The sequence below is a fragment of the Cervus canadensis genome, chromosome 18 (assembly GCF_019320065.1).
Source record: "Cervus canadensis isolate Bull #8, Minnesota chromosome 18, ASM1932006v1, whole genome shotgun sequence".
Classification (NCBI taxonomy): Eukaryota; Metazoa; Chordata; class Mammalia; order Artiodactyla; family Cervidae; genus Cervus; species Cervus canadensis.
This window is the reverse complement of record NC_057403.1, coordinates 18,828,703-18,855,205: the sequence shown is the minus strand read 5'-3', so window position 1 is coordinate 18,855,205 and position 26,503 is coordinate 18,828,703. Positions and strand designations below refer to the sequence as shown.

The window sequence follows — 26,503 nt, the reverse complement described above, 5'->3', positions numbered from 1 at the left end:
GAAAGAGCCAAAGACCCTCGCCCTCATGAAGTTCATATTCTAACAAAGGGAAAAAGCATCACAGAACAAAAAAGTGAGGGAGTTAATAAGGTGGGAGGCTGAGACGAGAGCGTTCCAGGCAGAGTGAACAGCAAATGCAAAGGCTCTAAGGCTGAGCAATATTTTCCCTTTAAAGTGTGTGTTAAAATTGTTAACTCCAAGAAAAGGGGAACCAGTGTCCTATCCATTCCACACCGCATTCAATTTTAGCACCACATACAGTAGAGGGCTCAATAATTACTCGCTAAATGGGATAAGTGAACTCCTGTCTAAAGGCCAAAAAGGTGTCCCCAAGTAATAAAAGTGTCACCTCAAGTTATCCAGGCCCCTGCAGAGGTTACACAGGTTGCAGATTTACTAATACAGTTTTTGATCATGATTAATGAAGTGCCACTATGACAGAGATCCATACAACTCATGAAGAACCTTACTCACTAAAGGATCATCCCAGAGAGGGAAAAGCATATGAAGTAGAGAACAGAGACCTTCAATGATCATGAAGTAATTAATACTGTTAATTTATGTGGAAAAACTAAAAGACAATCAGAATTCATTATTTACTCCAATGGCTGGCCCCAACCCCCTGATATATATACCAGTTAAAAGTTTACCTACCTTGGACTGCATATTCCTCTCCAACACCACTACTGTGGCCTTAGCTGTGTCCTTTTCATCACAAAGCTTGGAACTATCACGTGGGTTTCCTCACTGGTCTCCCCGAGGCCAAATCATTGTTCCATGTTAATTTTAGAACAGTTCTGTCACAATACTTTCTCCCCAATTTGACTCTAACCTACCTTTCCAACCTTATTTCCAACTCTCCTTCAATAAGAATTTCAAGCTCCAGAGAAACTGTTCCCTGAACATGTCGTGTGCATTCCTGCTTTCACACCTCTACCCAGGCTATACCCGTTAGCTGGAATGCCATTCCACTTCTCCACCTGTCTGAATGCTATCAGTTTATTAAAATAATGCCTTCTCCGCTCAGGCCCACATGACAAATTCATCATCCCTAAGAATGCATCCCTACTCACTGGCCACACTTGGCACTTCCTGCACTGTTCTCTGTTATCACCAGAACTGAAAGCCTGCAAACTACCTTTCCCAGACCCCTTTGCTAGCTAGCTTTCAGTGAAGATTCTGCTGGAGGCTGGACTGCAGGAAGAGGGATGCACCATTTTCCCTGCTTCTGGAGCATCTGCAGCGGCTGGCAGCAACTGCGGAGGACGGCCGGCACCGCACACGCCGCAGGCCCTGGCAGCACTGGCGGGGCGCAGCCTTCGGGCTCCTGCTGAACTGCGGCAGCGGGGCTCCCCGCTCCTCTGCGCCTGCAGACGCCTGGACTTCAGCCCACAGGCAGCTTTCTGATCTCTGGCTAGGAACCCCCTTCTCCCTTGGGCTCCTCCACACATACTTCCTTTCCTCTTTTCACTCCTTCAGCCCTTCTACTACCTCTGTAACATATCCCTTGCATTTCTTTGTTTAATTTTTTAAAAAGATTTTATTGGCATATAGTTGCTTTACAATGTTGTGTTAGTTTCAACTGCTCAGCAAAGTGAAGTATATGTATTAGCTATACATATACATATATCCCCTCTTTTTTGGATTTCCTTCCTATTTAGGTCACCACAGAGAACTGAGAACCACAGAATTTCCCGTGCTATACAGTAGGCTCTCATTAATTATCTATTTTATATACATAGTATCAATAGTGTATATATGTCAATCCCAATCTTCCAATTCCTTCCACTCCTCCTTTCCCCCTTGGTATCCATACATTTGTCTGTGTCTCTATTTCTGCACAAATTTCTTGTATTTAAATCCCTCTCTCCTTGAACCATCTAGAGTGGTTTCTGCTTGGACCACTAATTATTGTCCACTTGACTGGACAATAGCTGATACAACAGCAGATAATGAGGAAATAAAAATAGTAATAGCAACTAAACAAAAATGAAAATATAAAACGGCAAAAGAATGAAGACCACCATTTTTTTAAATTTCATAAAATGAAATCCTAGAAAATGTGTCCTAAGGTGTATTACACAACGTGATTTTTGAGTTCTCAAGATTAAAATGCTAGTTTATTTAGGTGTATATTTATAGTGTAGTTTAGCTGTGCTTTTTTTGTTTTTTAAAGGAAGTCAGTATTGCTTCTCTCTTTGACTCATTGAGTTTCTAGGGAATAGAATTATTCTATGTGTTTGCTTCTGTTTCCCCAGAACCTCGCACACAGGAGGTACTTCTTAGGTATCTGGTATCTAAAACTGATGTCTGTTACGTAGTGTTGGAATTCATAGAGATTGGGGATGAAGGCCAAGCAAACAGTCAGCCTAGTTCTAAGAAGCAACTTGAATACAAATTTCATCTGAAGCACTCAACAAAGGATTCCAAAGCTCTTTCAAGTCCTGAAATGCAGCCACTAAGGAGGGGAGGTGGAGGAATTCAATTGGCAGGTGAGGCAGGATTTTTCGCCTCTTCCTTGCTGAAACCACCCTTGAACCTGTATTTCTGATGAGGGTCTCTATTTTTTTTTTTTTTTGGTTAAACATCTATCCTGAAAATACCTTTCTTAGAGAGATGAAGAACTGAATCAATCTAGAACAGATGCAAATCTCTGGCTCTTGAAAGTGTGTGTGTTTCCAACCTGCTCAGAGATCACTTAAACATCTCTAAGTCTTCTTTTAAATTCAAATTCCGGTATTATTTTAAACCTAGATAAGGGTAAGAAGGGCTGGAGAGTATAAACTTTTTAAAAGGCTAAAGAAAAACCCAGTAACTCCAGAGATTAACAATTATGAAAACCACACCTATGGCGCTTCATCACATCAGCTGGGGACCCAGATTTCCATTAACAACAACAAAAAAGTTCCATGAAATGGAAACCTTAGAGAAGATATAACCTCCAACCAGAGCACAAAGCAGCTTAATTCTCGCTGATTTCCAGGCTGACTGACGAAATTGGGCCATCCAGCTGTTGTCATTTTCATACTTCATTTGCCAACATACCTCACAGATAAATGCTTGAACACTGTTGGCTAGTCCATTACTACTTCTAACCACCTCACCGCAGGAAACCATGCTGCACAACCCAAGAGAGGCATCTCCAAGTGTCAGGCACAATGAATCCAGAAACTGCAGAATGAAAAGCTCTGTAAGACGGGACCTGCTGAATGCTTCACAGGTAACCAACTCTCAGTAAACTGGGACAGACAAAACTCCACCTAGCAATTACCACAGAAAACCACACCTTTCTCTGATAAATAAGCCAGCACTTTTCAATGAAGAGCTTCAAGTACAGCCCTTATTTAACATTTACTGAAGGCCTTCTTGGGGTCAGATGAGAAATGAGAGGACCGTCAGAGCAGGAGTTCCATGCCAACATAAAGTTTTCCCACTGCACAATAAGTAAATGACCAAACAGAAGATGCCCTAGAACTGGCTTTTAACATACACACATCACGCCTACGCTAGCTGTTTTCCCATTCAGTCATCTCTTTTATATAAGTAATAATAGCAAATATTCATGAGTCAGGCACGGTACCGAATAAACAATATGCATATGTGATTTCATTTCATTTTCACAATAACCCAAGTCAGGTATTATTATAATCCTCATTTTACAGATGAGAAAAAAACAGGCTCTGAGAGGTGAAGTGACTCATTCTAGATCACCCAAGCTTCATGTGGCCCTAGCTGCCTGCTTCTGAAACCTAAGACCATGGCTTAACCCCAACGCTGCCCTCAGCAAAGACAGAATGGACAAAACCAGTGGTGTAGCATGGGCTTTCTGGAGAAAATAGAACTGACTCTCCCTATAATCCATGGCCTCTTTCAGCAGAGCTCTCCATTGTAAGGGGGGCAATCCCTTATTTACCTAGAGGCAAACTTTAATAATATACTGCCCATAAAAATGCGTGTGTGCCTTATGCTGCTCAGAGTACTATTACATATCTTGTTTTAAAGCTTCTCAAACCCACCTGGGAAGTGAAGGTAAGTCAGGATTCAATACGCCGTCTCCTCAATGGGCACACAGATGTCACCCAAGACACAGCAGAAACACAGTATCTCCTTTGGTTTTAACCACAAAGACCATTTCCAAAGTGAAATTTGATGGAAAATGGTTGTCTTTAAAACTTATGTAATTTGCAATTAAGAATTACTATGACTTCAGTCAACTGAGCATTAAATTGTGGGAAAAAAACCCACTTGTACCTTTCTTCAGTTCTCAAACAATGGAAGGGAGAAGATGCTTTAAGTTTCTGCCCTTAAATTTAACCTCATTTTTTCCCTCAAACCATTGCAAAAATTCAATTCTACTCATACAGAAAATAAACCTGAAAAGTCACCAAAAAAAGTAATATTGTGACTCCACTATTACAGAAATACTCTTCCAAGACTCCGGAAAAAGTATCTCTTACTGATCAGAGAGCAGTGTTCATATGGATCCTGAGGGGTTTGGCCCCAAATAGGGACAATCATCAAACTAAATTCTATGGAAAGAAAGTCAGTCTCAAATTTAAAGAAATTAAAATACCTGTAATGAAAATCAGTGGGTAGGTAAAAACTCATCTTTTATCCCAATCCCAAGAACTCACAGAACAGCAGAGTAGGCCTGATACAGGAAGACAGTGGGAAGGGAGCGAAGTCTTCGCTTTTACCGAAAATGAAAAACACCAGAAAACAGTGTGAACAAAGTCAATTCCATTTATAGTTTCAAGGAAAAAAGAATAAAAATAATTCAAAGAATGTATCAGAAGTGACACTTTATTTATAAATCAAAGCTACCTTAGAAATTTCACAGCACTGCTTAACACTCAAAAACTCTAACCTCAAGGTAGGAATCTCACCTTATCAGGTCAGTTATGACAAAACTCACCAGATCTAAAAGAAGCGTGACTTTATCCATGAACTTCCGAGTTGTGTAGAAAATAACTTCCCTTGAAATCCACAGGCAATGGATTGCGTCCTAATTGCATCGTTTGCTCTTTGTTATGAGGGTTCTGAGGACAAGTGAGGTGTGTTTTAAAATTTTCATCCTAATCACAAAATGAAAGCAGAATAACTGTATCCCCCAATTATGGTCAAAAAAGGCCCCAAATCAGTAAAGAAGTTTCATTTTCCCCAACATGCTGCCGTCACCAGCATGAAATTGCATTTAAGAATTTAAGAGACAGTCAAAAACATTCATAAATAAATGTACTCCTCAGAACTGGGGGAAGATGGTATTACAAATCTATGTCCCAATCCTGTTAAGGGATTCACTTATAATGGAAAGAATTAAATGTCTGAATCTACTTAAACCCTGGGATCATTAGTTCATACTCCTACTGGTGCAAAAAGCTTCTACCAATCTTCCTATGCTAATGTGCTTACAATATGGCATGAAACCCTCACTGGGGATTGGCTAATGCAAAATGCTGCCAGTGACCTTCAAACGCATTTTAAACATTTTTAATCTGTTTAAGTTATAGCTCAAAGATGGGGGGTGGAGGGTACTCAAAATAAATAAGAGCACTTTATATAATCTTCAAAGCACTTTCTCGTTTAATCCTCACAGCAGTCCCAAGCAGGGGCTGGTGCCCCATTCTCCAGATCACAGGATTGTAAGGCTGAGGAAGGACGAGCCCACCCAACATCCCCCACTGGAAGAGAAGCAGGGGTCCTGCCTGGTTGTTCCCCACCATACGCTCACAGCACCTCGTACCCAGCAGATGCTCAGCAATACCATCACTGTTACACACTCGAAGAGTCCAACCCACCTTCCAGGGAAGATGACCCCAGTCCAAAAATACCACCTGGCCAAGGCTGTAATGCTGACTAGTTCCCCACACTCCTGCGTCCTAATTCAGGGTAGCCAGACCATCACTGAGGCTATAAAAAGATTCCCCAAACTCACTCCCAGAACTCAGAACTCACACTGGCATCTGATCATTTTTTTGTTTGTTTTCAATCATTTTAACCTATGGGCTTCCCTGGTGGCTCAGATGGTAAAGAATCTGCAGGAGACCCAGGTTTGATCCCTGGGTCAGGAAGATCCCTGGAGAAGGAAATGGCAACCCACTCCAGTATTTTTGCCTGGAGAATCCCATGGACAGAGGAGCCTATCAGCCTACAGTCCATGGAGTCACAAACTTGGTTCCATCTTGGGCATCATTCTTCACTTTAGTTCCACAACTTTTTATTAAGTGCCTAACTCTACACAAGACTCCCCAGGTGGCTCAGACAGTAAAGCGTCTGCCTGCATTGCGGGAGACCCGGGTTCAGTCCCTAGGTCAGAAGATCTCCTGGAGAAGGAAATGGCAACCCACTCCAGTATTCTTGCCTGGAAAATCCCATGAACGGAGGAGCCTAGTAGGCTACAGTCCATGGGGCTGCAAAGAGTCGGACACGACTGAGCGACTTCACTCATACTCTACACAAAGAACTGTGCCTCTGATGGACAAAGGATGAATGAGTGAGTGCTTTTAAGGGATTTATAAAATGGTGACAGTTAAGAAAGGCAGCATTAGAAAGAGGCTCTGAAGCACACGAGAACTGGACCGGCGAATTATAGGAGAAGGGAGAGTCTAGACAGAGGGACCAGCATGAGATAATTAAACTTTAAAGCGTGTTCAGAAGAAAACAAATGATCCAGTGTGACTGGAAGTTAGAGGACAGGAGAGGAGGCTGAGCGATAACCTAGAATCAGTCTGTGGAATACACGGGCAAGAAGCTGGCACTGAATTCTTCAGGGGGCTCCTTACTGCTCCTTCTCTTCCCTCCCTACCTGTCCCACTTCCTCCCAGGCTAAAAAATAAACAAAAAAGAGCAGCAATAAAAGCTTCTGTATATTCACTATATAGCCTCATTACATTCTTCTTCTGTGGAAAAGGTCTCTCTCTCATTCTTACTTAAATGGATAACTTCAGATCAAGGGTATTAACTGTGACTTAGGTCAATTAACTAATTCTTAATCATTTGACAGTTAAGGATCTCTTTGACAATCTGATGAAAATATGGACCCTGTCTCAGAAAAATACACTTAAAAAAATTCAGGAACCCAAAACCTTTCCCTAGTAAAAATAATGGAATAAACAAGACCAACCAAAAAAATAAAAAAAGACATCACCACTGTTTCTAACCAGGAGTACCCAATTGTCCCCATTCACATATGCGGAATCTTTCTTTCAAATGACATAGTAATTATCCTTAGTGACTAAATAAAATGAGAGAATTTCTCCAGTTTTACAATGCCCATCAGCCAACAACAATATATCTTCCACTTATTGGGCCCAGCTATATGACAGGTCCTCTGTAAAACAGTTGATATGCAGTATATAATAAAAAGTCCTATGTAACAATTATATCTCTGTATACACAAGAGGAAACAGAAGCTCAGAGGGGTCAACTGACCTGATTCAAGGCTACTTAACTGGAAAATGGCGAAGTCAGGTTTAGAACTCTGGCATTTTGACTTCCAAAGTCCATCTATATTGCCTCCCAGCAAAAAGGACCTTGTCACCATATTGATTATGGGGAGCAACCAGAAGACACTGCCATCTCCTAGTAAGTAAACAGTCCGGTCCAAGGTTCCAGTCCAGTATTACACACCCTATGGCTGGCCAATAAACACCTGCCAAGTGACTCAGGGCAATGAGAACCTGTCCACAGAAGGGGGAATAGCGTCAGTAGTTTGAGTGCCACATGAATGCATGTGTTACAGTGGGGACCTCAGTCACTGTTTTATTTCCAACTGGGCCTCTTTGGCTTGTCAATGACCCTACGCACCTCACCTATGTTACAGCCTCGCATGCAAAGGTTTGCAAAATACCAGTGAGGTAATGAAATAAATCAACAGTGAAATTTCAATGAAACAAAGTCAAGATAACCTTTCCCACATGTTCCTATTCTACCCTGTACATCTTCCAAGATTGTAGCCATGACACTACGTGATAGTTGTTCCCGTGAGACTATTAGCTACCATTTCAGAGCACTTACACTGTACATCACTGAAAGCCTAGTTAAGGTCAGAACCTAGTCATTTTCATCTTTATGTGACCAGTGCTCAGCTACTCAGACCCAGGAAAAGTAGTGCTCATATTTCAAATACAAAGCCATTTTTACTAAACAATGAGAGAACAGATGAAGACTTAAGAGCCCTAAGCTCAGCTTCGGAAAAGAAAATTTACACACGCCTCCCTTAGATGTTCAACAGTTGACTCCTCCAAATAAGTATCAGGGAAAAACAAAATGCAGTGTTCCATCTAAAACGGTCAAATAAAGGGAGACAAAATGAGGTCATGGGTCTCAGTGTTACTCTAAACCAGTGAGGGTTCCAATCTTTTTTGGGTCATGGATTCCTTTGAGAATTAAATGAAAGCTACAGATCCTCTCTTCACAGAAAATAAACAGAACCAAATTCAGCACATACTCTTGACAGTATCATGGACATTCCCCCATTTCAATCACTTAAGGGTCCACAGACCCTTGAATTCATAACTTTTCCTTAGAATCTGCATGTCTAATCCCTGTTGTGCTAGAAAAGTGAAGTCGCTCAGTTGTGTCCGACTCTTTGCGACCCCATGGACTGTAGCCTACCAGACTCCTCCATCCATGGGGTTTTCCAGGCAAGAGTACTGGAGTGGGTTGCCATTTCCTCCTCCAGGGGATCTTCCCAACCCAGGGATCCATCCCAGGTTTTCCGAATTGCAGGCAGATGCTTTACCATCTGAGCCACCAAGGAAGCCACCAGGGAAGCTCTGCTAGAGGCAACCCAAATTCATCAACCTTTCTGTTCATTAGCGGTCATACCAACATAAGGGAAATTAAGACACAGGCACCAGCTTACACTGGCACTGTCTCACGGCCACCATGGTGAAGGGCCCTGCTCACCGCACTACCTGAGTCATGTTATTACGCCAGAGTAAGAAACTGTGAGGGAAGCACGCTTATTCTCCTCCAAATAGAATGTAAGAAATTCAAAAGCAGGGGCCAAATCTGACAGTCTTAATTATCTAGATAATGGTTTACTTAAAGAACAGATTTAAAATAACCTAACATTATTTCTTATTGTAAAGTGAGATATAAATTAACGTAGTACAGGAAAAGATAACTTGGTACATAACTAGCAGATTTTAAAACAAAATATTTTCCTAAATTGGACTCCTGGGAGCTTGAAATAAAAGACTAAGTTTGTTAAAAAAGGACTTCCTCATCTCCATAGTCCTGATTTTCCGGCAGGGATCTGGCCATCCATGGTATACACGCCAGCACACAGCCAGCTACAGCCACCGTTCCCTAAGGGAGCGAGGGAGGCTGCCTCACTGAAGGTCTGAGGGGTATGAGCAGGTGTCTTGCTTCTCGTCGTAAAGATATTTACTCAAGAAATATTTCCTCAACATCAATGATGCCTATATTCCTGGGTCATATGCTTAGAGATAAAATGAAGGAAAGCACAGCCCCTGTCTTTTTAAGGTGTTTAAAATGTAGCTGGATAAAGAGTAAAGGAAACAGGCAGTTAGAACACGGAGTGGTAAATACCACATTAGGAATAAACTCAGGCAAGAGGCTGAACACTGCAGGTCAGGGGTGGCTTTCTGAGGAAAATAAAATCTAAGGCAGACCTAAAGAATTAACAGGAATTAGTTAAGTGGGTTGTTTTGGGGGAGGGGGGTTGTTTTTAGGAGTTGTTTTTATTATTTTATTTTTGGTTGGATTGGGGATAGCAGGAAAACATACCATAAAAAAGAAAACAGTACATAAAGAGTCAGAAGCAAGGATCTCTGGGAGAGCTGCAGTCATCCAACATGGCTGCAACATTGAGTTTAAGGAGGGAAGTGGGGAGAGCAGCAGAGCTCCCAGAGGGCCCTTATATAATCTAAATTTATAAAGACCCCGCCCCCTTAATGAAGTCACAGCCCTAAATGCTCATGCTCTTCCTGGCTTCTTTAAAAAAAAAAAAAAACTTAGTCTGGAATAATTTTAGACTTACAGAAAAGCTGTAGATATTACAGAGAGTTCTCATATGTCCTTACCCAGCTTCCCCCCATGTTAATATAACCATGGTACACGTGTCAAAACAAAGAAATTATCTTTGGTACAAAAAAATTAAACTGCAGACTTTATTTGGATTTCAGTTTTCCATTAATTCTCTTTTCTGTTCCAGGATTCAATGCCATATTCCATTAATTCAAAGACTTTTATAAAATTCCTTCCTTTACTTCTGAGCACCACAGTTTGCCATTTTTCATCACTCTTTTTTATCTATGCCTTGCTATGCCTGAACATCATCAGCCCACTTAGAATGTAAATACAACATCATTTCAGAACAGAAGTTCCCAAAAACAAATGATTTAGAGAAAACTATTAGGGATTCAAAGAAATGTAATAAAAAATAAATCAGTGACAGCTTTACACGGGCAAGAGGCGTATGTACATAAGCATGCGCGTGCACACACACACATCCCATCCTCCCCTTTACAAAAAGAACTTGGCCTACGGTGCTGCTTCCACTAGGAAAGGCAAAAGAAATTCTAGCAGATCCATTTCTGCTTCTTTAGTCTTGCTACCAAGTCATGAATCCTTTAACCTCTCTCTAAAGAGTCCAACCACACCAAGTAGTCAAGCCAAAATACCTGAACACCCAATTTATCCTTAAAACAAAATGCCAGCAAAATCATGTGGAAAGTGGAAGTGGAAAGATGAATGGTGATTTATCCTCTTAAGACTTTCACTGAGGACCTGAATCATGAGGACAGAATTCCATTATGTCACAACAATCTTCATAAAGCTATCTGACCAATATTAGTCATACTTCTATTAAACTTATGACCCATTCTATTTATTCTAAGCCTCCATCTCCTAAAATTCCCAAACCTACAACAACCCTGATTAATGTCAATTCCTAAAATCAAGGATGAATCCTGTGCAAAAATCACTGAAATGTCAATGAAAACTGGCAATGTTTTATACAACTAAAACATAATTCGTAAAAATGGCTATCCCTAGGAAGTGGAATTTAAAGAATATTTTAACTTCCCCTGTGTATTTCAGCCACTGAGGGCTATTGATCAAACGTTGGTCAAACACATAAGCATGGCCCTGTGTCAGAATTAAAAGTAGAAAAAAGAAAAACCTCTCCCTTGTGGAGGATACTGTCTACATCTGCACTCCTGATACTTTGTCTATTTAAAGTTCAATCAAAATTAAGTAAAATTAAAAATTCAGTTTCTTGGTCCCCTAGTTACATGTCAAGTAGAAACAAGTGGCTAGTAGCTGTTGTAAAGGACAGAGCTGACTAGACAGGGCTGATCTAAAAGAAGCCGTGATGCTAATCCAGATCTTGGACGCAGAGGAAGGATCGGGGGAAGGTTTCTGGGGAGACAGGCATCTGACTTGGTTACTGAAGTGAGCATTCCAGGCTGATAACACAACACACGCCCCTGGCCCTCCCCTTGAGTATCACGCAATATCAGAATTTCCAGGGCTCTTCCCCCAAAACCAAAACAAAGTGTTTCAAGATGGCATTACAGAAAGAACTGAGTAATAACAAGCTTTGGCTGTAGTTTGCTAAGATAAGCTTTGATGAAAAAACTGGATTATAAAGTCCAATTAGAACCTCACTAAAAAGGAGTGGGAAACAGAAGTGGAATTAACTGCTAGATCATTCTGGAAATCTTTAACAGGTAAGCTAAACTAGGGATCAAGGGGACAAACAAAAGAACGCACTATGCTCATCCAAATACCCTTCAGTGGGAGAAACATTTCCCAATAATCAAGGTCAACAATTAAGGTGAAACTGCAGAGACACAGAAAACAGCACACACATAAAACCAGTCTGGTAAAACTGAAGTACAACTGGGTACTTTCTCAAGGACAGGTGTTTTTTCACTCTCTTTTCTCTCAATCTACCCACGTTACCTAAACACAAGATGCCGCAGTTCCCTCATCTGTAAAACGGGCACAGGGATAGTACCGGCACCTATTTCTGAGAGTTGTCAGGTGGATTCCCTGAGTTAATACATGTAAAATGCATAAGACAGTGCCTAGGATACAGAAGACTAAGGAAGTAATGGCTATTATTACTGCGTGAGTCTCTGAGGACCTAGTTTCACTTGGTGAAGGGTAAAAGGATTTCCCCAGGAGTGAGCTCACAGGGGAAAGGGAAGTTGTATTGACTGTCATGTTGGGAGAGGGCTTTTGAAAAGTCCAATCTGTCCCCAACTGAATGAGCTACACAGACATCTTCCAACCAAGTCCTATGGGCCATCAGAATACTCAAAGCCATGGGGGGACAGCTGCCAGAACTTCAGCAAGCTTTAGGATCTAGCCGCAGACCCCCAATATCAGGACTCAGGCTATCAAAATGTTTTTCAAAAATCCATCTTGGCTTACCATCAACTACTGAAGCCTGTGTGCCCTAGAGACCGTGCTCCACAAGAGAAGCAACCGTAATGAGAGGTCCCCCACTCACCGCAATTAGAGAAAAGCCCGTGCAGCAACAAAGACCCGATACAGCCAAAAATAGATATTTTTTAAAAAAAGAAGAAGTAGGAGACGGGAATTCCCTGGCGGTCTAGTGGTTAGGACTCAGCACTTTCACTGCGGTGGCCCGGGTTCAATCACTGGTCAGGGAACTAAGATCCCACAAGCCATTCGGCCAAAAAAGAAGACAACTTTTCTACTTCCAGGAATTTCACCTCCAAGAATAATCTCACTTGTGCAAATTATTTTCAAGTTTCCCCTACGGCACTGATTGCAAAAGCAAAGAACTGGAAACACATCCAATGTCCATCACTAGGAGATTGGCTAATTCCAGTGTATCTGTATGGTAGAATACCATGAAGCTGTTGAAAAAGAACAAGGAAGCTTCCTTTGTGTTAACACTGACTATCCCAAAATATTAAGTGAGAAAAAGGAAGACGCAGAACAGTAATCATACAGTATGCTTCTATTGGAACGCAAATATCATTTCTATTTGCTTGTTCATGTGTGCAAAAAGCAACCCTGGAAGGAAAAAAAAAAATCCCTGGTAGAAAACTGATCTCCAAAGAGAACAACTGTATGGCTGGGCCGGGGGGCAGAGATAAGGAAACAACAGAGGTGTTCTGTGACTGCTGACTCACAACTGCACAAACATTATCACTACATGAAACAAGGGATGTGTCTAACGTCACCAGCAAAGTGCTATTGGAACAGACTTGAGGAAAACCCCCTGGAAGAAAGGCCTCAGAATAGTGGACACTTGAGAGGATGTGGAAGGGTGAGCAGGAAATTCACCAATCGGAGGAAAGGTAAAGGAACTCTCAAAAGGAACCAGCTTCACCAAAAACAGAGGCAGAGAAAGAACAGAGCGTGTTCTGGAGACCAGGAGTGACCAGGCTGGGAAGGCAGGATGGGCCAAACCGTAGAGGAATACACAAGACCACACTAGTGATCTGGACTTAACCCTGCAGCCACAGAAAAGCAGTCAAGGTTTTAAAGACGGGGAGCAACAGTCAGGTTCTGCTCAGCGCCTCCAGCGGCTTGCTGAGAACAAACGAGAGGCAAGAATGGAGAGAAGGACCCCTCTGCAGGACGTTTCTGCAGTCGAGCCCGATGCCCTACTGCTTGGAACTCCCAACCGCACAACGCACGGGGGATTTTGCTTACCCGGCTTAATACTTCACTAACCATCTGAGAGTGACGATCTCTGTCAACTGAACACTTACCATAGGCCAAACATTTTTCATAAGTCACCCTGGCTTCTCACAGCCCTGTGAGATAGCAATTAGTATCTTTATTTTACACAGAAAAAGAAGGCTCAGAGAAGTCAAAGAGCTTATTTAAGGTGACAGTAAATGGAGGAACTAGGACAGGAATCTGTTTAATGACTGTCTACACACAACTGGTGCTGGTCTGTGGCAGTTTTCCCCAGTCTATGTAAAAATGAGAATTAGAAACATACACCTATGTATGTCTGCGTAAAGCTGCCAACTTCCTTGAAAAAGGCTACCTTTTGGCAATTCTTGGTGGTCCAGTGGAGAGAGGTCCGCGCTTCCACTGCAGGGGGACCAGGCTTTGATTCCTGTTCGGGGAACTAAGAGCCTGCAAACCACAAGTGTGCCTCCCCCACTTCCCGCCAAAAAAGGAAAATGGCAATCTTTTACTCTGATAGTGGATCCTTTTCTTTTAACAAAATATAGTGAGTAGTTCCCCCCACCCCATTTTTTTAATGTCCTCCTTGGCGAAACTAAAAATTGGTAAATTAATACTTTTTGGCCCCACCACCATATTGTCAACTGACCTGTAAAAGTCAAGACCACTGCACAAATAATGACATTACAAAGCACTTACTGTGACCCAGGCGTGATCTTAAGCTTCTTAAATGCACTGTTTTAATTTGCACAGTGAACCTATGAGTGGACACTGTTCCCCTTTTTTATGGATGAGGGGCTTGAAGGCACCAATGTGAGGGTGCAGAGTTGCCAGGAAGTAGGACTAGGATGCAACCTGATGTCATGTGTCACCATGGGGGAAGGAGTAACTGGGGCCTCAGTCCTAACACTGCTCTGTGGCCTGTGACCTACAACATTTATATGTGTGAGACCCTGGGAAGACCCTAAAACTGGCTGCTGCTGCCGTAATTACAAGGCGACCAGTCAACAGCACTGATGCTCCACTGATTCAAAGTCTCCAGGCTCCTCTTGAGGTACTCTAACACGCTGGCTTACCTAAACAGCTTCATTAATCAAACTGTTCCTTTTCATCCTCCCAGAAAACTGAAAGTCAGTCCAATGCGACAGAATTTCCACATCCACTGCTGACATTTAGTTCTCAAAAAAAAAAAAAAAAATCTGGACACAAAAAGTCTCTGCAGCAGGCAGAATAGTACTGAGGCCCATTTTACATTTAAGAACTCGAGATAAATGACATCCAAGGTCAAAAGCTGGTAAGAAGCAAAATGAACACTAACAACAGAAAGGGTTCTTTACGTCACTAGAGGAAACCCAAGAGTCTAAGGACTGAAAGACTTCAGAGGCTTTATTTTTCCTGGTTTCTCTCAAAAGTCCTATCTTTAATTCAACAAATACCGTGCTCCTATTGACGTGTTTGTTCTAGGATAAAAGCAATGGGTTCACAGGATAAATGGGAGAACAAAACGAAAAGTCCTGTGGAGCTTCCGAGCTGTTTTCCAATTTCTTTCTGATATCTGTCAACCCCCGCCACTACAAACACACATCAGGTCTTCAGTACTCTCCCTGGTGAAACAAAGAATGAGGAGTAAAAGAATAGGTACATATGTGTGCAAATGTCCTGCTGGTAACAACAATACAAAGAAGGTGAAAATGTAAATTTCCACATTGTTCCTTATTCAAAACAAAATATGAACTTAGACCACGTTCCTTCTCATAGCAAAATGAAATCTACCTCCCTGGTCAATGCATTGTGTTTGAATGTTTAGTCACACTTAATTCCTTAAAATCAGGCCACTGGTCTTCTAAATTTTTTACTTTCTGGTACAGAAACAGGGTGCTCCTTGTGTTACCTCTAAGGGAAGAACTGCTTTTGTTTTAGAAACGGTGTGTCAACTCTCAGAGAGAAGGCATCCTCTGTACAACTGGTGCTCTACATGGTAGAGACCCTCCCCTAAACGCTGGTTGAACGGACAAGAAAAGGGAAAAAGACTTGTCTCCCTACACCTCTATCCTCTAGAGCTACAAAGAATTAGTGTGTTCCCTCTTCTTTTCCTCTTCTTCTCTACAGTCCTTAATTTACTTTAATAGTAAAATTAATCAAATGTAAAATAATTTAACTCTTAAAGATTTTTGGCCCATAAAAGGGAGGACATAACTAGTTCCATGTCCATTCCTGATTGTGACTGAGAAAAGAAAAAAGTGATACACTAATGGCCCCTTTAAAACAAGCATGGTTGAGGGCAGGGGATATCATGCTGAAGAGAATGGAGCTTCCCTGATGGCTCAGATGGTTAAGAGTCTGCCTGCAATGGAGGAGACCTGGATTAGATCCTTGGGTCGAGAAGATCCCCTGGAGGAGGAAATGGCAACCCATTCCAGTATTCTTACCTGGGGAATTCCATGGACAGAGGAGGTTCATGGGGTTGCAAAGAGGTGAACATGACTGAGTGACTAGGGTATAGCTATCAGTAAGGAAGTAAGACTTTTATTCTCATCTCTGGGGTGAAATCAGCTCTGTGAAGTATATGGCACACCAGAGAAAGTGCTAGAAAGTAGGGGCTCCAAGCAAAGGCTCTGATCCAGACTGCTGACCTGTCAGCCTGGTGGCCTTGGGTAAGTGCCATTAGGGAGTCTCAGTTCCCACACTGTTGTACCACCCACCTCAGAGCAGAGGATTATGGTGAGAAAGATGTGAGAGAACACACAGGAATCTCCTGGTACTCAAGAAGCAACTGTTGCTATTACGTGGTAATAACTGCTATGCATGCACGCCTGCTAAGTTGCTGCAGCCCTGTCCAGCTCTTTGTAACCCTATGGACTGTAGCCCACCAGGCTCCTCTGTTCACAGGATTTCCCAGGCAAGAATACTGGAGTGGGTTGCCATTTCCTCCCCCAGGGGATCTTCCCGACCCAGGGATTGAACCTGCATCTCCTGCATTGGCAGGTGGGTTCTTTCAACACTAGCGCCACCCAGGAAGGCTATACTGCTATCATTAATTCAATCACTGCTCTAAGAAGTGTAACTGCCTTCACCTTCAAAGGTACTGAACTCCAACAGAACTCATGATTACTAATTTCCTGCTTTTCAGCTCAATTTTTCCTTCATGTTTTCAAGAAAAATCAAACATAATACAACCACACTGCAAAAGAAATATTTTTAATCTTTTTTCTCTGAATCAAAAATAGCAAATCATTTTGGAAAACTTGGGAAAACTCAGAAAAAAATCAATCACTCAAATTTCTGCAGCAGAGAAAAATACTAATAGCATGTGGGCATATTTCTTCCACTTTTTCCCATATATATTTTAAAATAACTGGAATCATACTGTTTATAGTTCTATATCCTGCTTTTTTCTCATACTTAACTTTATTTTGTGTGTACTTTCCCATGTCAAGAATTCTCCAAAATCATCTTTATGACTCCAGACTTTTCCATAAAGTTATAACATTTAGATTGTTTCTTTTTTTTCCCAATACACATCACTATAATTAACACATTCATATCAAATTTTGGTCCTCATCTCCAGTTCTTGGTCCATATAGATACCTATAACCAGACCAAGGACTGTATCTCTTGCCAAACTGCTTTCCAGAAAGTTTGCCCCAGTCTGCCTGTCTGACAGTCCCATCGTGAAGTCAGAGCAGTGACCATACCTATTTTAATTCCAAGTAAACAGAGACCCCAAAAATCTGAAATTATAACACAAATAGAAAATAGAAAAGATCTGTAAGCACTAGATGCTTCTGACACTTGTAATTTGTACGAGATCACTATTAACCCATTCATCATCAGGTATGCGACTTTGAACAAACCTGTAAAAGTTAAAAATATGATCCCACACATTCACATTTGTGTATTAAAGTCTTGAGAAGTACCTTATAGATAGAGACTCTCAAACAGTTTTCAATTTATGAAGAACTGTGTGGGAGAAAATAAAATTAAAAAAGGAGAACTGAGTAGGGAAAAAAAAATATGTGAAAAAGAAAATTATGCCCTAGCATATGAAAAAGCGGTCTGTACAACATGTATGTGAGAAAATACATCTTCCTTGTATACACATCAAATTATAACTACTTTAGCTAAAGAGGCCATTTTTAAGCCTTTGTGGCTACTGACTAACACTAGGCATATGCCAACAGCCCACTCCCACAGCAGTCAGAGGCCCTTTTCCTCATTTATCAAAGGTTTCATCCACATTCTTCAACTGACTGACCAATCAGTGGAATAAATTTCCTTTATGTCAGCAGCATTAAAGTATTCAATGATATCAGTCCATTAAAAATAGTATTACAAAAGAGGTACCCACCAGTCTTCCACCTACAAACTTAATAAGCATTTTTGAAAAATAAAGACCTAGTGATACTCTTATTATTATTATTTTTTCTAGTGATACTTTCAATCACCAAGCATTTAGGTACACTATTCCCAGTGAAACAATTCCCTTGAAGTGAAAGCCACTCTGGCTGAAGATGCTGATTTCAAGAATCTAATAATCTTGTATTAATGCAGTGCTGACTTTCATTTGTACACAATCAATTTGTTACTGAACAAAGAATCCTTTTTAATTGCCCATGGCAATTAACAGTAATCATTTTCCTTTATCTTATTCTTAAGTAGTGCAGGCCGAAATAGATAAGGCTTGGTTTTGACCTTTCTATCTCTAAATGGACATAGGAAGAAGTACCATGCAACAAAAGTATTTTACACCTCAGGAGGCTACTAACTGTAGCTGGGAAACATTCTTGCACCCCAACATTGTTTAAGAACTTTTTGAATTGCAATTTTTAAAATAATATATTATAGGGAGCTCCATACAAATAGGTCAAGGGGCAAAGCATATTTTATCTATACATTTCTAGCTGCCTAGAGAATTTTCTCAGAATAAAATCTCTCAATTAGGAGCTATTCAGACACGTTTCTATTTGCCAAAGAAAAGACAGATTTAAGGCCACTCCATAACCAAACATTTCTACCTTATTTCTGTTAGATAAATTTACTTACAGTTTTGCTACCTCAGGTGTGAATCCAGGTCAGAAATAAAAAGCTCAACTTCTTCAATACACTGACTACAAAGACAAGCTGGTACTTGTGGCTGTGGATTTCTTTTAAAATATTGGGATATGGAACCTGATGTGTGCTCAGTCTCTGAATATGAGAATCTTTCAGATTACTATGGGACCACCTCCGGAACAGCTAGAAATTAGTAAGAATAGTCTATTCAACATTTACTTCCCTCACCCCACCCCATATTACATATATAGTTAATTGTTTATAACTGACTACAATTCCTCAAGGAATTGAACTACAGCTTATTCTTATAGACCAGAGAGGCAAGGCAGTCTAATAAAATAAAAACAGATTTTAGAGTCAGACAGATATGGATTCATAACATGACCTTACCATATATTAGCTCATATATTAGTTGTGTAGCCCTGGTCAAGACATTTATGATACGTGTGCATGTGTGTGTGTATAGAGATTAAATGCTGACCAGGAAGGCATGTCAAAAATGTCGGGGAGATGTGTACACTATCCATAATGGCCATTTTTAGGCTTGAAACTCTTCAGTGGCAGGCATGCCCCTCCCCACCCGGCAAAAAAGTCTTTGGCACCAGCGTGGTTTCAGTCAGCAGTACTGAGGGCCTACTACATACAAGACATTTAGGTATGATGGGAAATAATGGAAACCAACTAGTATAATCCCTTCATTTTTCTCATGAAGAAACTGCAGCCCAGAAGTGAAATGACTTGGCCAAAGTCACACAGCTGGTAAGCGGCAGAGCCAGGGCTAGGACCTAGGTTTCTTCATCATCAATTCAACATTCTTTACCATAGGAAGCTGTCTCTCAATTATTCAAGTCTGATTACCAAGCACAAATATTACAATAGTGACTAGCAAGAGAAGAGTTTCCAAAAAAGAATGCAGGCACTAGGAAAGCAGAAACAGTCTGAAGTACCTATAGATGCATGATCAAACACCACAACTGCTGCAAATTTCATAAAATGACAATGTGTCCATTTCAATAAAGGAAGATAAAGCAGACAAGCAAGTCTGGCTACTTTTGACTAAAACAAATATTACTTTCCTGTGAGGATGCTTCATGGTTGGTTCTCTGCTAGTATATCAAATTAATGGCGTCTCTTAACACCAACAAAGCAAAGAAATGAAGATGATACTGACAGATACCAAATACTATTTTCAAGAACTCTTCATAGATGCAGTCTGATAAAGCATTGTATCAAAAATTAAATAGAAATAAGTTTTGGGGAAGATGAACATGAAAGATTTGTTTACATTTCTTAATACCAGCAATCCAAGTGCTATTCAAACCACTGCTATTTGAGAGCCTAGGTCAACAATGACTCAGCTTGAAAAATTTCATACTGTTTTTTAGGAGGTATATGGTTTTAGTTATGTAGTTAATACAATCTGAATGTTCCTTTCTCCCCAAATTATAAACTATCTTCATGTGAATGGCTGAAAAAGATGCAAGTGTTTATTTTATATCTGAAAAAGCACACAACAGAGATAATCCAATTCTTTTTACTGCATCCCACGGGGAAAGAGCCCCCCTGCCCCACCACTGCCTGGCCCATTCTGGGTTACAGGATTTGATGGGGGCAGGATGGGGTGGGTGGTGGTAGGGGGTTAACAGTAGTACCAAGAGGCCAATCCCAGTGTCCTGTCGTCTGTGATCAGAACAAGAATCTACAATTAGAGCCAGATGGCACACAAGACTTCAGGCTGGGAATGAGAAGCCCAGAAAGGTGAAGCATTTTGTCCAAGAGTCCATCTAATTAGGTTAGAGCCTAGACCAGGTCTCCTACCTGTATGCCCAATACTCTTTCAGCTATGACAGGAAGCCTTATCATGCCCCTTGCAAACTTTCCATTTCCCCAACTATAACTGAGGAGGTTAGACTAGGCACTGATCTTTAAACTGCTGTTTCAAAGCCAAAGGATTTCTGCTGGTCACTTTCCCTCTTCAAACGGAGACTCTCCAAGTTTATTTCACATAGTGTGAAAGAGAAATTTTAAGTGACTGAACTAGATGGTCAATGAACTGTCACAGGGACTCGGTATATTAACACAGTTTAGACTGTCAGTGGGTGAATGACAATAGTCAGAGCACATCACCACCGAGAGGCCCTATAAGAAAGAGGCCTAACACCTCTCAGAACACCACAGCAGATGGAGGAGGGGAAAGCAGACAAGACTAGAGGGAAACAACCAAGCTCACCTTTCAATCGCCAACTGTACTGGCCCAATGCATTTCCTCATTACATAAAGCCTGACCACACCTATGAGGCTATAGTTCACAGTCACCTATACAACCCTCACTCTCCCAAGACTGTCCTTTGTCAGAAAGTCACCATCAGGTTCATGGATATGCACATGGACAACTCTTTCTATGTGTCCAGTATCAAGAAGAATGACTTTTTGTGTGTGTGGCCACATGCCTCACAGCATATGAAATCTTATTTCCCCAACCAGGGATCTGCACCCCTCTGCAGTGGAAGTGCGGAATCCCAACCCCTGGACTGCCAGGGAATCCCAGAAATGACTATTTTCTGATCCTTTTATTGTCCTAAATCTTTGGCCTTTCATGGCAAGAAAAAAGAGGCAATAGATAAGGGAGGGGGGACGTAGCCAAAAGTAAAGGCTAGTATAAAAAATGAAGATAGAATTCTAATCAGGCCAGTAATACAAAGATTTTCTAAGGAGGGCAAGAGCCCTTGAAGACACATTACTAGGTTGAAAACAGTCATCTACTGCCTTCCCCTACTCCACACCCCACCCCCAACTGGCACATTAAATGTTCCAGAAGGCCAAGGCTACCACCTCAGATTTCTGCAGCACCCAATTCCATCATGAAAACAAATGTTGATACAGGGGTTGGAGCCACTGTCACCGTCAAAGAAATCTGACAATCTCTGGAACATCAGTTACCAGTCTCAGAAGAAAAACAGCTCTTTGTTCTTCTGTCTCCTCTCCTCCTATTATGTAAACTTAGGCTTTGGGCACGCAGAAACTTCCTATGCTGCCAGTGATGTGAAAACCCTGGAACACAAATTTAAGCAGTACTGCATACACAGTTGTTTTTGTTCTTAATTAGCTGTCACTTGCACATTAAGAATAAAAACCAAAACAACTATTTATACCAACATAGGCAACATAAAAACTCAAATAAATTCAGAGAATTCATCAGAATTCTTTTCATCAAATGAACAGAAATGAAGAAAAATGAACCAAAACCCTTGAATTCAATAATGGTGAAGACAAATGTCAAGGATAATTTACCAGATTCTGCTTGTCACAAAATTTAAAGTCCTGAGAACTTAGGCGCTAAAGGAGCCATAAGGATCTACTAGTCATTCCCTCTCACTGTCTCATATACAAATGCCCTAACGTTTGATGAGTCAGTGGTCTAATTCTGTAGATGACAACGAATGTTTTTTATTTCACATGTATTCATACAGAACTATTTCTAAATTTAAGTGGTGAAGTAAACGAAGCTTGATCATAGCTCAGTTAAGAAAGTCCTTCCAGTAAATGCTCCTTCACAGCTGGATGGCTGCTTTAATATGCAATTGCCCTAGGCCACAGGGGGAAAAAAAATCAGGCTTTCGATCTACTTAAGAAATAAAATAAATAAACCTAGAACATGCCAAAGGTTCCCTCTCCCAAGTTAAGGAAGGAAAAGGCTTGGACGGTTTTCTGTAAAACCACTGCTTCCTCTGAATGAATTTCCTATATTCCACCTCCAACAGATCATCACTGGCGAGAACAGCTCAGGGAAAGGTAGCAACGGTACATTTTTCAGGTAATAAACCAAAAACCCAATCACATCGGCCCGTTCCTGGCACTCATTTCTCTACCAAATCAGGGCAGTCAAAAGGCCTGGGAGGGTCAGGGCCCACCCACGTACTCCTGGTTCACCAATGAGTTCCCTCCTTCTCCCAAGCATGGAGCTACCTAGAGGAATTCAGCTTCTGCGGCTGGAAGCGCCTGCAATACCAGAGGGCAGAAATCTGAGTGACACTTGGCACTCTCTGTTTCAACAAACAACCGCAAAGAGCTTTCCAAAGCCAGGCCCTCACCATTTTGAAGACCAGGAAGCTGAATCCTTCCTGGGGCAGAGGTGAAAAAGAAACAAGCCCACCTTCCTCCAACCCTTTCCAAAGGTCACAGAGCAAACCAGAGGCCATCAATGAAGCCAAGCAAGACTGGCAGCTTCTGCAGACCCAGAACAGTAAACACCAAGTGTGGCCATAACCCCTATGGGGCTGGGGAGAAGTTGAGAACTGGCATTTCCCCAGCTAAAGGTGAAACAAAAATAGGACTTGTCAGCTGGAAAACACAAACAAACAAACACACTCCTAAGTTCTCCCAAAAGATGCTGGCTTGGAGGTGAAAGGGGGAGAGGGTACAACTATCTCTTTATGACAGCTGAGAGGAGGGAGGGAAAGTGAGAAAGAGAAGACAGACCTGTGAGCAGCTGCCTTCTCCTTTTCCAAAGGACACAAAACTGCAAAGCCTCAGGACTCAAAGGTGTGGAAGCAAAATGGGAGGGGGAAAGAAAAGTGGGGCAATGGAAAGAGAACTACCTCCACCATCACTATGCTTGGTAAAAGGGGGGGAAATAGAGGCAACACTCCCCGACTTGAGAGAGCAGTAGTTAAATCAACCAACCCCAGCTATTTACCCAGATCTCACAGGATCCCTGGAGATAAAACCCTCAGAGTCAGAGTGCTGAGCAAATCTGTCATCTAAATGTGAACATAAGCAGCCTAGGCCCAACCCAGTCCCTTCCTCCCCAAAGCTGTGAGATGGAGACTAGAGAAAGGCATACCTGAAGAAGTGAAGTAACCCAGTGAGGAATAGGCAGGTCAAGAGGGGAGTTGGGAGAAGCAAATCTGATAGGAACTACAAGGGAAGAGCAGCAGTCTAGCAAGATACAACAGGAAAGAAAAGATGAGGGAGAAAACCAGGCAATGAAGACCAGAACTGCGAGAGGGATCACAAAAGGGATGGAGACTCTAGCCAAGCTTCAAGAGGAAGCTGGGCTGCGGGGAGTGACAGGTAGGAAGGCTTAGGGAAACATCTCTACACTGAGCAGACCCGGAGGAAGGAGACTCAAAAAGGAGGTAAGAGGCAAGGCAAAAGGGGGAGGACCCATTCAAGAAAGGAGAGAGGATATTGAGGGCTGAATCAAAATGGGGTGGGGGAAGAAGATCGGGGGAAAACTTAGAATTGAGAGGCAACAGAGAGGCGAGGCAGTCACAAGATGACCAGAGTTAAAGAGGACCACTCCAAGAGGAGACAGCAGTAGGAAAATTAAAATGGGTCCAAAACATAGGTGGACAAGTGTGGACAGCTCCCAAAGGGGCAAAGCTGGGAGGAAAACATTAGAGAGGATGGGGTGGAATTGAACAAGTGCCAACAGCAGGTGCAAAAAGGATCTGGGGCAGGTGTGGGGTGCAGAATGGGAAGGGGGGTGATGGATCAAAGAGAAATTCCCAGTCTTTCAGTAAGGGCCAAAATGGAGAGGACAGGTCTTGGAGAAACAGGCTGCAAACAGGTCTTCAGCAAAGAAGAAATGAAGGGGAGACAGGGCAAAGGAAGCGTGAACAAATGAATGCAAAGGCTAAAGAGAGGGCCAATAAGGAGGTGGGGGAGAGAAGAAACCTCAACGGGGACTGCAGGGCGCCAGGCTGCGGCAAGGCTGAGTGAGGGAGAAAGGTCAGAGAACCTGACGGCAGGAACGAGAGAGCTGCAGGGTCAGAGAAGACGGTGGAGGCTGCTTCAAGGAAGGCCAAGTCAGAAAGCAAGGAGGGCACCGCAAGATCGGAGACTAGACGAGGGGCAGTGTGGGGAGGCAGAAGGGTCTGGAAGAGAGGCAAGGATCTGAACGGCAAGAAATGAAGCAAGATCGGAGGGGAGGAGGCTAGCATGGCGCGTCGGAGTCCAAGAGGGGGCAGGGGACTGCATCGAGATCGGCAGGGGTCAGAGTCCAGGGGTATCCCGTGGGGAGTGGGGCCGGAGGGAGGCGGCAGGTTTTGTCAGTGGGCAGTAGGGCCCAAGAAGGACGTGGAATTAAAAGGAGAAGACCTAGGAGCAGTAGTGTCAAGACGAAGAGGGTCTCGGATGAATCACCGAGGAGGTGGAACCGGGGGTCCTAGACGGACAGCTCCTGGGGGTGCAGCAGCGGAGGGAAACAGGACATGGTCAAAGAAAGGGACGGACCCAGGCTGGTGAAAGCGGAGAGAAGGCAGAAGGGTCACGAATCTGAACGTGGGGGTCCAGAATTCAGGGATGCGAAAGGGTCCCAAGAGCACTGCAGAGTCTAGGGGTGGGGGTGGGGGGCGAAGGGCATTACTGAGGGGCGGAAGAAAGAAGGTGGAGGCGCAGAAGTGGGAGCAGAGTGGCTGAAGTCGGGGGGTGGGGGGAGCCGAGGCAGACACGGAGATCTCAATGGATTGGAGGGTGGCGGCAGAAGCGGCGACAGCAGGGCTGCGGCGGGCAGGGGCAAGTCCGAAGGGCAGGCGGGCCCCGGCGGGCCGGGCCGCAGCGCGAGGCGGTGGGGCCGGCGGGGCCCGGGGGGCTGGGGGGCCGCTCCCTCCCCTCCCCCTCCGGCTCCTCCATTGTTCGCAGGCTCCGGGCCCCGCCGTCTCCGCCTCCCCCTGGACCCCGCAGCGGGGCGGCGCCCGGCCTCGCCGCCCGGGCCCGCGAGCTCGCGCACTCACCAGCCGGGGGCCCTCAGCGCGGCCCTGGCCTTCGGGATCCCGGCAGGGGCGACGGCGGCCCCGGCGCCATGTTCTGCTGCTCCTAGTCCGGCGGCGGCTGAGGCGGTGGCGGCGGCGGCGGCGGCGGCAGCTCCGGCGGCGGGGGGCCGGGCGGACCCTCCCTCGCGGGCTCCCTCCTCCGCCTCCTCCACCTCCTCCTCCCGCCGCTCCGCTGCTCTCCCTCGGGGCGGGGGGGCGGGGAGGGGAAGGGGGGAGGGGCGGGAACCAGGGGGAGGGCGGACCAGCCTCGCTCGCTCGCTCGCTCCCTCCCTCCCTCGCAATGGCGGCGGCGGCGGCGGCGGCGCCTCCTTCCTGCGGCCGCCGCTCCCGCGCGCGCTCCCCCTCGCTACTGCGCGTGCGTGGCGCGGGGACCGTTGCAGGGGGATAACGGCCCCTGTAACGCGCGCCGCGAGGATCTAACCGGCGCGTGGCGGAGAGAAGCAAGAGCGCGTGCGCGCCCAAGGGACTCACTGCCACCGCAGCGGCCGCGTCCAGGGAACGGGCGCGGAGGGCGCAGTGCGCGTGCGCTCTCCCCCAACCCCGCCACCACAAAAAAAAAAAAAAAAAATTGCCGCTAATGCGGTGGCTGCAGCGCCAGACAGAGCCCGAGAAGACCCGCGACGGGGCAGAGGCCTGGGGTGGGCAAGCGCGCGTGCGCGGGAGGGGCTGCTAGCCGCTGCGGCTATTCGCGCGAGGCGGAGGGAGTGGTCCTCAGGAGGCGCGCGCACCCCTGCGCGCAGGAGAAGCAGCCAAAACCCTTCTCGCGCCGGCTCTTGGAGAAAGCGGGAGGGGAGAGGCATGGCCGGGCTTTGGGGGCGGGGGCGAAGGGCGCGATCCCGCTCGCGCGGGACCTGACCAACCAATGAGAGGCAAGGGGAGGTGGGTTTGCCGCGCGAGCGCAGCCCCCGGGATAACGGAGGAGGAGAGAAGGAGCGACGTAACGTGGGGCGGTGGGGCGGTAGGGCGGGGCCGAGGAGGAGGGAGCGCACCCAGTGGGGAGTTGATTGGGGGACACGGGGAGG

At 44.1% G+C, this 26,503-nt stretch overlaps 1 protein-coding gene across 2 annotated transcripts in view; it reads right to left on the bottom strand.

Annotated features, from left to right (window-relative positions):
- Nucleotides 1-26,242, bottom strand: part of ARHGAP35 (Rho GTPase activating protein 35) — a 114,198-nt gene extending 87,956 nt beyond the window's left edge. Inside the window, exons 1-2 of one of the 2 annotated variants that reach the window (XM_043437944.1) lie at nucleotides 25,443-26,242; nucleotides 4,916-5,039 (exon numbers count right to left, since the gene is read on the bottom strand). The gene's annotated coding sequence lies outside the window, so the exon portion shown is untranslated. The remainder of the gene's footprint in view (nucleotides 1-4,915; nucleotides 5,040-25,442) is intronic. The other variant, XM_043437943.1, reaches the window with a different exon arrangement.
- Nucleotides 26,243-26,503: the final 261 nt, after the last annotated feature.